The sequence below is a fragment of the Miscanthus floridulus genome, chromosome 12, assembly GCF_019320115.1.
Source record: "Miscanthus floridulus cultivar M001 chromosome 12, ASM1932011v1, whole genome shotgun sequence".
Classification (NCBI taxonomy): domain Eukaryota; kingdom Viridiplantae; phylum Streptophyta; class Magnoliopsida; order Poales; family Poaceae; genus Miscanthus; species Miscanthus floridulus.
The window spans coordinates 32,746,382-32,759,536 of NC_089591.1; positions in this window are offsets into that span (position 1 = coordinate 32,746,382).

Here is a 13,155-nt window from a genome sequence, read left to right on the forward strand (position 1 = left end):
TAGGTCGAGCAAATTACTAATGTTCCCGGGGTAGTATAGAGCCTATTCCACCACCTAAATGTTGGCGGAAGTGCACGAGCAAGTAGACCGGGACCAAACCCTAGAATCACTACAAATACAAGTATAGCAATGCAAATCACAATAACACAAGTGAGACACCGATTTATCCCGTGGTTCGGCTCGTCACCAAGGCTTGCCTATGTCCATGTTGTTGAGTAAGCCACTAAGGCTTTGGTCTCTTTCAACCTTATCCTCATTCTCAAGTCAAAAGAATGAACTCTTGAGATGGGGGATGATTTCACTAGATAATTGGGGTGATTACAAACCTTCCGGGGCTGCCACTGTGACAGAACCGCTCAATTTATACAAGATCAAGTATGGTTGTCCCCGCTAACACGTTGACACACCCATACTTTCACTCATATAAACCCGGTAGTCCACCGAGTGTCCCAAAAAACCTCGGTAAATCAACATCCCAACCAAGATCGCGTGATTAAGCAAATACACATCACATACACAGGGTTGCAGCGGAAATAATATTACAAATGGGTTCACAAATAAAAGTACCAGTTTGGGTTTCAAAACCGCTTAGTGAAAACAACATAGCTTTTAAATGATTACATTAATATAAGTTTCAAATATATTGCTAGCTTAAGTGACATCATCCGACAAAAGCATATAGATGAGAAGTAAGTATAGAATCATCGAGCCCACCGGCGGTTAGCCACCATCATCAACAGGTCGAGAACATCACCTGCAACAAGGTGGGATAAACCCTGAGTACTCGAATATACTCAGCCAGACTTACCCGTCTTAAACCAAAATAAAGCGACACCAAGGATTATGTATGGCTTTCTTTAGTGGGCTAGCTGACTTATTTGTAAAAAGCATAAGCTATCATGAAGAAACCATTTTAAGTACTTTGCATTATCTCTATTATGACCTATCCATCTAGGTAAGCACCTGTACTATAGCAATCACTTGATTAACCAATAACATCTAGTTACCAATTTAGATTTAGCATATCCCATACCATCCAGATAACCATCATTGTTCCATAATAATTACTACGATGCCGTAACTCGAGTCAAGTGCTCACTATCCAGGAGCGATGGCGATTCGAATCGATTCCTAACCAGCTGATGATTTATTCCTTACACAAACCTTACTCACCCGCTAAAGTGATATATTGATCACCGAATCAACTATCCAGGAATCTCGAGTTTGCCAGAAACCACATGTACCCGGGGGCCGACCGACTGCACTTTGGTCTTATCATCTCGCCCCCGTGTCCTACCACACCTGCTCCGGCATAGTGCGCTGCGGGCAATCTACTCGGCCCGAATAATCTCTCAGCTTCGCGGTCAGAAGGTACTTTATCCGGCCAGCTAAATGTAAGGCATGCGTTCAACATGACTCGAGGGCCAATAACGGTCGGTCCTTAATCGACACAGACGGAAACTAACAGCACCCCAGAACCCTGTCTGGTTGCCTCCAACTTTTTCCGTCCGGTCTCCAATTATCCATCACACATGGTTAATTCCAGGATATCATTCTTTCCATAGCTAAATTCTTCTAGTAACCACCTATAATGTAGGTGACCGGATATCACCGATCACTACCGGTCTAAGCAAGCCTAAGCAGTTATTCGATTCCGACCAAACAGGGTAAAAAGGTAATAAGGTAGGCAAGGATAGTACTAAATGCATCAACGATTTCAATCAACTCCTACAACTTAATGCAACAATATATAACTCATATATAGAAAGAATTGTTTTTATAAATTAGGAGACTTATTAATGCTCCGGGGCTTGCCTGGGATCCGTCACAAGTCAGTTCAGTTAGCTTGCACCGTCCTGGTGATGTCTCAGGTCCTAGCATTCGCTTAGTCCTTCCATCTTCGGGATAGATCCTCCATACACCGTCTTCGGGTTCGGCTCCAACATCACGTCCTTCACGTGGTTCATCTAGCGTACCTAGATGAGATGCAATATGCAAGTGCATAAATATGAAGAATAGTACCATGAGACACATCACAGAATAGCAAGCAAGACAAGCATAGTTTACACTAACACACTTAAGTACTTTGCGATGCTTAACTTAAACATCACACAATCTATCATGCTAAGATGGCAAAGAAGACGACAACACCAATCATGACACAAGTTTCCCAAGATCTCAAGTGCTCTAACTCAGTCATCATTCAAGGCATACGTTACACTTAACAATATACAAGCAAGCACTATAATTGGAATCTGCCAATTTCTGGACATGCAAACAACAGCTACAAGATTTAGCTATAACTGGAGTTACACAAATCCAAATGACTTGCAAGAAGACATTATGGAAATCTTATGAAATTTTCTACAATTCATCTTTAATCATCTTAGCATGATTCTCAAGTTAACTAAGTCAAATATATCCATTTATAAAAACTGGTCCACAATTGACAGAAAGCAGCCATTTCTGAAACCCAACTTTAAACAGCTGTAACTCTTAAACTACTTGGCCAAATGACACCAAATTTTAATAGAAGCTAGATACATGAATTATCTACAACTTTTGTATAAATAAGTTTCACAACAAAGCACATTATCATGAAGAACTTTGCTAAGTTCCCAGATCTATCCATAAACCACATCGGCAAGAAAATAATTATTAACTTATGTTGCAAATACATAATTGGGCAAAACCAACTTTACCAACATTTCACACATGACTAAAGAACACCAGAAAACCTAGTGTCCATGACCAAATAAATTCTTTTAATGCATTTCTTAATTTATTTTAGATAACAAGGTGACTTAATGAATATATGCCAAAAGTATACAATAAATTCTACAAAAATTACAGTGGCTCACATATCCTCTCAATAGTCTACTGTATAAATTTCACTCCATTTGAATATGTATAGCAACCTCTATGAAAAAGACAAGTTCCTAAAGCAAGAAATCATGTGAGAGCAAGATAAACCAATAACTCACTCATACTTCATCCAATACTCATGAAATTTTTACCACACATCAACTATCACATGAGTAGCATGCCACAAAAATTTCACTTCATTTGGAGCCCTAGATCTACAGTTATGAAAAATAACAAATTCAACTAGCATTACAACCTTACTGCACAAATCTATTTTTACCGCAAAATATTTAAACTAAAACATGCATATTATAGATCTACTGCATAGATAATTTCACAAGGATTCCAAAAAGTCCTCATCTACTATTTTACGAATTTTCTACGATTTACTATGAATTTCCAAAGTTCCTGCAAAATAATTACAAACCAGTCCTTATGGTACTATTCACATGAGTCACATGTTCTGCAGAAAGGCCCCTGCTCTTCTTCGAATTGCTGTACGAGGTCCCTGACGCGAATTTGAACAGAGGACGCTGGGGAATCGGCCGGTGGTGGTCGGAGAAGGGCTGGCGGTGGCGGGGGAATGGTGGGGAAGCACCAGGAGGTTGGCGCGCACTCGTAGGTGGCCACAGCTTGCTCCGCGGAGGCCCGACGTGGCCTGGCCACGCACGCCGATGGCCTGGGCGACGGCGGGAGGCGGCAGCTTACCGGCGGCGGTGCTCCGGTGGTCGATGGCTTGGGCGAGCGTGCGCGCGAGGTGCAGCACGACGAGGCAAAGGCGGTGGTGCACGTGGCTGTGGCCGTGGGGGCTTGGAGCAGCGAGGACGCGGTGGCGGCGAGCTCGGCCATGGCGGCCATGGCTGCACGGGAGCGAGGAGAGCGCGAGAGGGAGCGAGCAGGGAGTGGAGAGGGGGAAGGAGAGGACGTGCTGGTGCCCCTCCTCATCGGCAGCAGGGCGCAGGGCGCGTGGCCGGAGGTGGGACGCGCGGCAGCGGCGGAGGCGCATGGCGGCCACGTTCACAACACGCGTCGCCGTTTGGGCATTTCCCCGAGCACGTGGAGGGCGACGTGGGGAGCCAATTTGGGCCACTTCTAGGCCGAATCAGTCCTTGGGCCAAAAATGAAGTTTGTTCACCTCGGCCTGCTCTACATTTTTCATTAAGGCACTCCAGTCATTTGAGCAACATAACCATGGGTAATTTAATCTCCAAAGTGGCATTGTTAGTGCATTGACGGTGATTAACAAACTCCAAAATTGAGGGCCATAACAAGGTCAAACGAGTGCCATCCTTTTACATGATCTTCTCCATGAACTTAGCTCGAACTTTTATTTTTGGACCAACTCAAGTTGCTTAACGAATTTCGGAGAACGCGGAATGCCAACGTCATTGCTTAGCGAAACTTCAGACTTAGAATATTTATAAGTGCTGAAGACAACAGCAAATTTGATCTTGTGACCTTGATTTGACTTACTTCCAAGCTGATCTAGCTCTTAGTCCAAAAACAAAGTTTGTTCTACATGATATGGACTATAACTTTCATTTAAGGTCCAACCTCAAAACTGGTATAGAACCTACTGTTCTACTTTGACCAAAGTAGGATCACGATGAAGCTTAAATTATCCTTTTTGATCCATTGGAGCATTTTCTTGGCATTTGCCCAACATGAACCTTTCATGACTTTTGTTGTAGAGTTCATCTAGAGTCATTTTGGCAAGGTTGCAAGGTTTGGTTGACATCTCATATTCTCATTCACTTAATAGTGCAATTCAAGCACTTAGTAAAATCATTCCAACAAGGATATAACTTATCATTTTATGTGACTTTTTGATTCCAAACTTCATGAAACTTTTCGAGTGTCCAATATAGATGGGTATTGATGTGAGACACATGAAGATATCCCAATCACACCACCCAAGCATATATCTTGAAAAGGGGTCTATAGGCGAGCAAAGGTGCAATATCCAAGTTTAGGTTGGGGCTCGTTTCTATAGGTTTGACCTTGACATCTTCATCATCACTTAATATATCATGTTTTAGCTCAAACCCATTGCTTAACTGGTGGCAAACACCTAGGGTGTTACAGCCCTCCCCCCTTAAAAGAATCTTGTCCTGAGATTCAGGACGAAAGACTATAATGGAAGAGAGACATGCTACCAGTTTCCAATATCAGCCAGAGCTTTAGGCTACATAGCTTCAAGCATAAGAGAGGCTAATTTGGTCAAGACACTTTTTGATACTTGTCCTTTGTAGTAAGTTTTGTCTGAAGAATTTCCTTTGTTGGCCTTCATGAAGTATTATTACTTTGGGAGGAATCCAAGATAGCAATGTCCTACGTACTTCATCCTTGATGTACGAAGAGCGATACAAACGTAGACTAAATACTTGTAGCATCTACTTCCCTAGTGGATATAGCACAGACCTTATGGACTTTGCACTAGACCGTAGTCGGTTTGATGGATATTCCTTGCAACGGTGCTATATTTGCTCCCAAGGTTTGAAAAACAGTTCTCTATTAAAGTGGCTTGAGCACAACTTTTCGTAAAGGATGTAATCATAAATGGGTAAATGTCCCTTGAGGGTATGAGAAGCTAGTTAACCAATATCCAAACTGGTTGTAGCGGTGCAATCACTCAAATGTCAACTGATGGAAAGCTACATAATGTTCCATGTGCGTAGTGCTCTTTCTTTGATAACAATATTGTATGGTCTGAGTCTGCTGAGTGAGTGGTAAACATAGTAGCTGACTCTGTCGGCTCAACATTCTCGATGATCATTCCTTAGGGAGCCTTTGGATCCAAGTTGCAACAGTGATTCTGGGTGGAATATGATGCAACCTCTTGGGTAAAAACACATATAAGGTACCAAAGGCATGTCAGCATTAGAGAACCATTGACACAGAAGGATGTTAGCGAGGCTTGGAGGACAACACAAGTTGCAAGTAATCACAAAACTAGGGACTAGTTCACTACCAAGCAGGTTGAGTACAATTTGCCTTCGTGGTGCAGTTGCACAGCAAGTTGGGTTGACTTGCATCGTAGCAAAACCAGCTTTCTTACTACATTTGTCGTCGAGGCTTCCATTCTAAGGCCAATCAATATCTTAAAAACCATAATCCAAAAATCTACGGTTTGACACCTTTCCCATTGCTTTCAAATTGCAAGGGCACAAGTTGACTTGTAGAACATCTTGACTGCTCAACTATTATCGATATGAGAGGACAAAGGTACGGCACAAACATGGGTGCAAGGAGTCTTCTCTAGGGCATGGAGGGTTGTCTAACAGCGATACACCTACAAGTTGTAATTTCTTGGCATGAATTACAAACACAACTGTTTAATGCAAATGATGATCGCAGTCACAGCGAAATTGCAGATTCTGTACCCTTTTGTTTTCTATTCATATCTCACAAACTACTGCTCCAATATGCACAAAATTTGGTGGGCTTGTAGACCATGGGTCTTCTAACTACTCACCAAAAATCAACTCAAACGGACACCGTTTGACCATCCAAACAATTCATCTACCAAAACTGTTGTGTTCTGAAATGGCAGCAAACTGAGCCGACAAGATATCTCTCAAATCCGATGTTTTACTCAACCAATACTCAAACAAACTTGAGGCATCGACCTGTCCTAAGTGAGGAATGAGGTCACTAAATTTTAGGCCATTCCAACCATGTTTGAGTCACTAATTGCTGGCTCGAAGATAACCAATTTTTTGTGTCACAAAAGCTGGACAGATTTCTTGTTCTTCCTTTTTTTCGCTCCACACGTTGAGGTGTGTGTTTTGCACTCTCTAACTTTTCTCGTAGCAGCAGCAGTCTTTCTCTAGCTGAGGATGGAGGCTAGAGTTTTCCTTACATGCTTCTCTGGTAACACTTCAACCATCGTTCTAGACACCAACTTGATTATGCACAAGCATTGGACTTGTGGACTGTTTTCGCAGGGCACAAAACATTATTCCACATGTAGGACATTTCTACATTGACAAGGAACCATTCCTATATATCCTTCGACACTTCATCCAATAGAGTCCGGACACATGTGTTAGTGGCACCTTGGGGCACAAAGATGCTGACTAAAAACTAGGGACGTGCTTTTGCTAGCTCCTACCTAGCCGATACCACGTCTTGTACTATATACGTGATTGTCCAAGATGGAATTGACTTGATAGCACATTTGGAGAAGAAGTAGCACTTGCATTGCGGGGCTAGGTTTGCGGTTTCCTTGATCAACATTGTTTTGTGAGATCTGGCCTTCATAATTATCAAATAGTCGTTACCTAACTGAAGACTAACTTTCCTACTAGTAACAAATCAGTTGTCCCTCAACACTTAAAAAGGTTCCAAATCTTCACTCTTGATAATAAAAATTTTGGTCGAAGCCTACAGATGGTCGCCATTGAAGTCAGTAGAAAGGGGTCACACCAAAGAAGGTCGGTTCGTCTATGTCATCCTTATGCACCTAAAGATTGAGAACTTGGACAGGAATCTCATATATGCCAGGTGACCTATTACAGCACATAATCTCCTGGTCCATTTATCATCCGACTGATAACTTGTTCAACCTTAAGTGTGGTGCACCTTTCTGATCCAATGAAAATGACATAAGTTGCTCACTAGATGATCGACGTCATTACAGGGACAGTCACGTCGAGTAGAGTCACTTGTCTACCCTCTTGCAGTCTGTTTATGTTCCTGTTAGTGACCTATTCTTCAAAGGTTAACCGTTGGACTACTCCAGAAGGAAGTCCTATTGCATCTAGTTCGACATATAGATCTCTTGACATGATAAGGAGAGATAACCAAGGAAGAGCTCACATGAAAATAACACATCGGTGCAGTTCTGTGATGGATCATGACTAGAAACCTCGATACCAGCGCGTGCTGAGCAGCACAGCCTTGTGTGTGCACCCACAGGGGCTCTCGGTTTCGTCGCGGCACCAGAGATCGCTAATCGTGGCACCATTACTGAACTGACAACCAAAGTGAAATTTCCAGTGGCACCAATTAGATTGTAAGAACAAGCATTGTGCAAAAGAGGGATAGCAAACAAGGATAGTCACAAGGTTAGGAATCAACAAGGAGGCGATCTGAAGATCAAAACATAGCGCAAGAGAACATAGCTTAATTGCCAAAGACAACTAAGTAGGAGATTCTTGATTAAATTCCACGCATGCCTCACGTCGACCAAGGTGATTACCAGATGAAAGATTATCATAAGATCCGGTCATGTTGAGCAACAACATGATACCAAGACTGATAGACATCCCGAGACGTGGGAAGGTTGGAGACAAGATAAACAAGATTCAAGGGACAGAGCCAAGGCACTGACTAAGGATTCAGTTGAGAAAGCAACGACATGATCTACGAGGAAAAGGTTCCAAAGCAGGGTAGATAGCGATTAGCGTTGCACCAGCTCATCAGTAGAAGAAGGAGCAATGAGATCTAACAAGGATTTTTGAGCAAGGTCCTTCCACACAAGAGTGGGACAACCACGACACATGCAAGCAAAGAAGGGGGCTAAGCTTGGGTCAAAGGTCAAGCAAAGGCAGGGATAAAGGTCTTCGTAGCGCAATGTTCAAGGGCTAGCAACCACATGCACAGGCTCAGGCTCCTAAGAGAGAACTTAATTGAAAATGACAACCATGAGATTACCAAAACTTGGACGTGGTTCTAAGATAGCGCTCTTCAACCCTCGTATGCTTACCGAGGACAAAAGGGGTGATAACTATGGCACTAATTAGATAACAAGCATACATACCCACCACTTGGCTAAACTAGAGGACATTATAGGTTAAGCATGTAACCACAATTATTTCTAGCAAGGCTAAGCACACACTTTTCTCAAGCACTTCCTATTCAAGCAACAGGGAACAAGGCATTCTTGTTTAACTCCACACAAGGAAGATAGTGCAATACATCGACCACAAGTTACTTAGTACTTAGAACAAAGGAAGGGAAGCATATTTATGCACAAGCACAATCATGATGCATGCTCGTCCTATTCGTCCTCATGAAATTGCCAGCCTAAGGTGGCAATCACGTTCTATGTCGGTGGCATAACACGTACTCTCTCGATATATAGCTAGTCATCAGCTACATTCAATCTATGCATTCGTGGTTAGCGTACCTACAGGCAAATTCATTGCAGCCCATCCCCACAAGAGATAAATAAGCGCACAATGAAAATAGTGAACTAAGATACTCTCCATATATACATCCCCAGATGTATATACTTCGATATCCATAGCTACCCGATAAATATACCCGCAATTAAGTACCTTCATATATACATGTGTGTAACATGTAAATATTCCAGTAGCCATAGCTAACTCTCCCTTAGACCAACAGTTGGACGGTCATGCTCTCACAACTCACACTTACCTGGATGTAGAGGCAATTGATCCATACATCACCATTCAAGCGAATGGCATCCATACAATAGCACGCCGTATGGATGACGAAAGTAAAAATTTCAATAAAGTACATCCCCCAAAGTTAGTACTTAGATAGCCACCTAATAGTCCTTAATTGGGCATAAAGGAGGATGTCGCTAGCATAGTTTTGCAAATAAGTTTTGACAAATTTGCCTGTAGCTAAAGTTTTAGTTAAAATAGACCTTTTAAAACCAAAACTTGGCTTTTAAAACTATGTACCTGACAGTATTATGCTTAATCTCGCTCTGATACCAGTTGTGATAGAACCACCCAATTTATACAAGATCAAGTACAGTTGTCCCCGCTAACACGTTGACACACCCATACTTTCACTCATATAAACCCGATAGTCCGCCGAGTGTCCCGAAAGACCTCGGTAAATCAACATCCCAACCAAGATCGTGTGATTAAGCAAATACACATCACATACACAGGGTTGCAGCGGAAATAATATTACAAATGGGTTCACAAATAAAAGTACCAGTTTGGGTTTCAAAACCGCTTAGTGAAAACAACATAGCTTTCAAATGATTACATTAATATAAGTTCTAAATATATTGCTAGCGTAAGTGACATCATCCGAGAAAAGCATATAGATGAGAAGTAAGTATAGAATCACCGAGCCCACCGGCGATTAGCCACCATCATCAACAGGTCGAGAACATCACCTGCAACAAAGTGGGATAAACCCTGAGTACTCGAATGTACTCAGCCAGACTTACCCGTCTTAAACCAAAATAAAGCGACACCAAGGATTATGCATGGCTTTCTTTAGTGGGCTAGCTGACTTGTTTGCGAAAAGCATAAGCTATCATGAAGAAACCATTTTAAGTACTTTGCATCATCTTTATTATGACCTATCCATCTAGGTAAGCACCTGTACTATAGCAATCACTTGATTAACCAATAACATCTAGTTACCAATTTAGATTTAGCATATCCCATACCATCCAGATAACCATCATTGTTCCATAATAATTACTACGATGCCGTAACTCGAGTCAAGTGCTCACTATCCAGGAGCGATGGCGATTCAAATCGATTCCTAACCAGCTGGTGATTTATTCCTTACACAAACCTCACTCACCCGCTAAAGTGAGATATTGATCACCGAGTCAACTATCCAGGAATCTCGAGTTTGCCAAAAACCATATGTACCCGGGGGCCGACCGACTGCACTTTGGTCTTATCATCTCGCCCCCGTGTCCTACCACACCTGCTCCGGCACAGTGCGCTGCGGGCAATCTACTTGGCCCGAATAATCTCCCAGCTTGACGGTCGAAAGGTACTTTATCCGGCCAGCTAAATGTAAGGCATGCGTTCAACATGACTCGAGGGCTAACAATGGTCGGTCCTTAATCGACACAGACAGAAACTAACAGCACCCCAGAACCCTGTCTGGTTGCCTCCAACTTTTTCCGTCCGGTCTCCAATTATCCATCACACATGGTTAATTCCAGGATATCATTCTTTCCATAGCTAAATTCTTCCAGTAACCACCTATAATGTAGGTGACCGGATATCACCGATTGCTACCGGTCTAAGCAAGGCTAATCAGTTATTCGATCCTGACCTAACAGGGTAAAAAGGTAATAAGGTAGGCAAGGATAGTACTAAATGCATCAACGGTTTCAATCAACTCCTACAACTTAATGCAACAATATATAACTCATATATAGAAAGAATTGCTTTTATAAATTAGGAGACTTATTAATGCTCCGGGGCTTGCCTGGGATCCGTCACAAGTTAGTTCAGTTAGCTTGCACCGTCCTGGTGACGTCTCAGGTCCTAGCATTCGCTTAGTCCTTCCATCTTCGGGATAGATCCTCCATACACCATCTTCGGGTTCGGCTCCAACATCACGTCCTTCACGTGGTTCATCTAGCATACCTAGATGAGATGCAATATGCAAGTGCATAAATATGAAGAATAGTACCATGAGACACATCACAGAATAGCAAGCAAGACAAGCATAGTTTACACTAACACACTTAAGTACTTTGCGATGCTTAACTTAAACATCACACAATCTATCATGCTAAGATGGCAAAGAAGACGACAACACCAATCATGACACAAGTTTCCCAAGATCTCAAGTGCTCTAACTCAGTCATCATTCAAGGCATACGTCACACTTAACAATATACAAGCAAGCACTATAATTGGAATCTGCCAATTTCTGGACATGCAAACAGCAGCTACAAGATTTAGCTATAACTGGAGTTACACAAATCCAAATGACTTGCAAGAAGACATTATGGAAAGCTTATAAAATTTTCTACAATTCATCTTTAATCATCTTAACATGATTCTCAAGTTAACTAAGTCAAATATATCCATTTACAGAAACTGGTCCACAATTGACAGAAAGCAGCCATTTCTGAAACCCAACTTTAAACAGCTGTAACTCTTAAACTACTTGGCCAAATGACACCAAATTTTAATAGAAGCTAGATACATGAATTATCTACAACTTTTGTATAAATAAGTTTCACAACAAAGCACATTATCATGAAGAACTTTGCTAAGTTCCCAGATCTGTCCATAAACCACATCGGCAAGAAAATAATTATTAACTTATGTTGCAAATACATAATTGGGCAAAACCAACTTTACCAACATTTCACACATGACTAAAGAACACCAGAAAACCTAGTGTCCATGACCAAATAAATTCTTTTAATGCATTTCTTAATTTATTTTAGATAACAAGGTGACTTAATGAACATATACCAAAAGTATACAATAAATTCTACAAAAATTACAGTGGCTCACATATCCTCTCAATAGTCTATTGTACAAATTTCACTCCATTTGAATATGTATAGCAACCTCTATGAAAAAGACAAGTTGCTAAAGCAAGAAATCATGTGAGAGCAAGATAAACTAATAACTCACTCATACTTCATCCAATACTCATGAAATTTTTACCACACATCAACTATCACATGAGTAGCATGCCACAAAAATTTCACTTCATTTGGAGCCCTAGATCTACAGTTATGAAAAATAACAAATTCAACTAGCATTACAACCTTACTGCACAAATCTATTTTTACCGCAAAATATTTAAACTAAAACATGCACATTATAGATCTACTGCATAGACAATTTCACAAGGATTCCAAAAAGTCCTCATTTACTATTTTACGAATTTTCTACGATTTACTATGAATTTCCAAAATTCCTGCAAAATAATTACAAACCAGTCCTTATGACACTATTCACATGAGTCACAGGTTCTGCAGAAAGTCCCCCTGCTCTTCTTCGAATTGCTGTACGAGGTCCTTGACGCGAATTTGAACAGAGGACGCTGGGGAATCGGCCGGTGGCGGCCGGAGAAGGGCTGGCGGTGGCGGGGGAATGGTGGGGAAGCACCAGAAGGTTGGCGCGCACTCGTAGGTGGCCGCAGCTTGCTCCGCGGTGGCCCGACGCGGCCTGGCCACGCACGCCGGCAGCCTAGGCGATGGCGGGAGGCGGTAGCTTACCGGCGGCGGTGCTCCGGTGGCCGATGGCTTGGGCGAGCATGCGCGCGAGGTGCAGCACGACGAGGCAAAGGCGGTGGTGCACGTGGCTGCGACCGTGGGGGCTTGGAGCAGCGAGGACGCGGCGGCGGCGAGCTCGGCCATGGCGGCCATGGCTGCACGGGAGCGAGGAGAGCGCGAGAGGGAGCGAGCAGGGAGTGGAGAGGGGGAAGGAGAGGGCGTGCTGGTGCCCCTCCTCATCGGCAGCAGGGCGCAGGGCGCGTGGCCGGAGGTGGGACGCGCAGCAGCGGCGGAGGCGCATGGCGGCCACGTTCACAACACACGTCGCCGTTTGGGCATTTCCCCGAGCACATGGAGGGCAACGT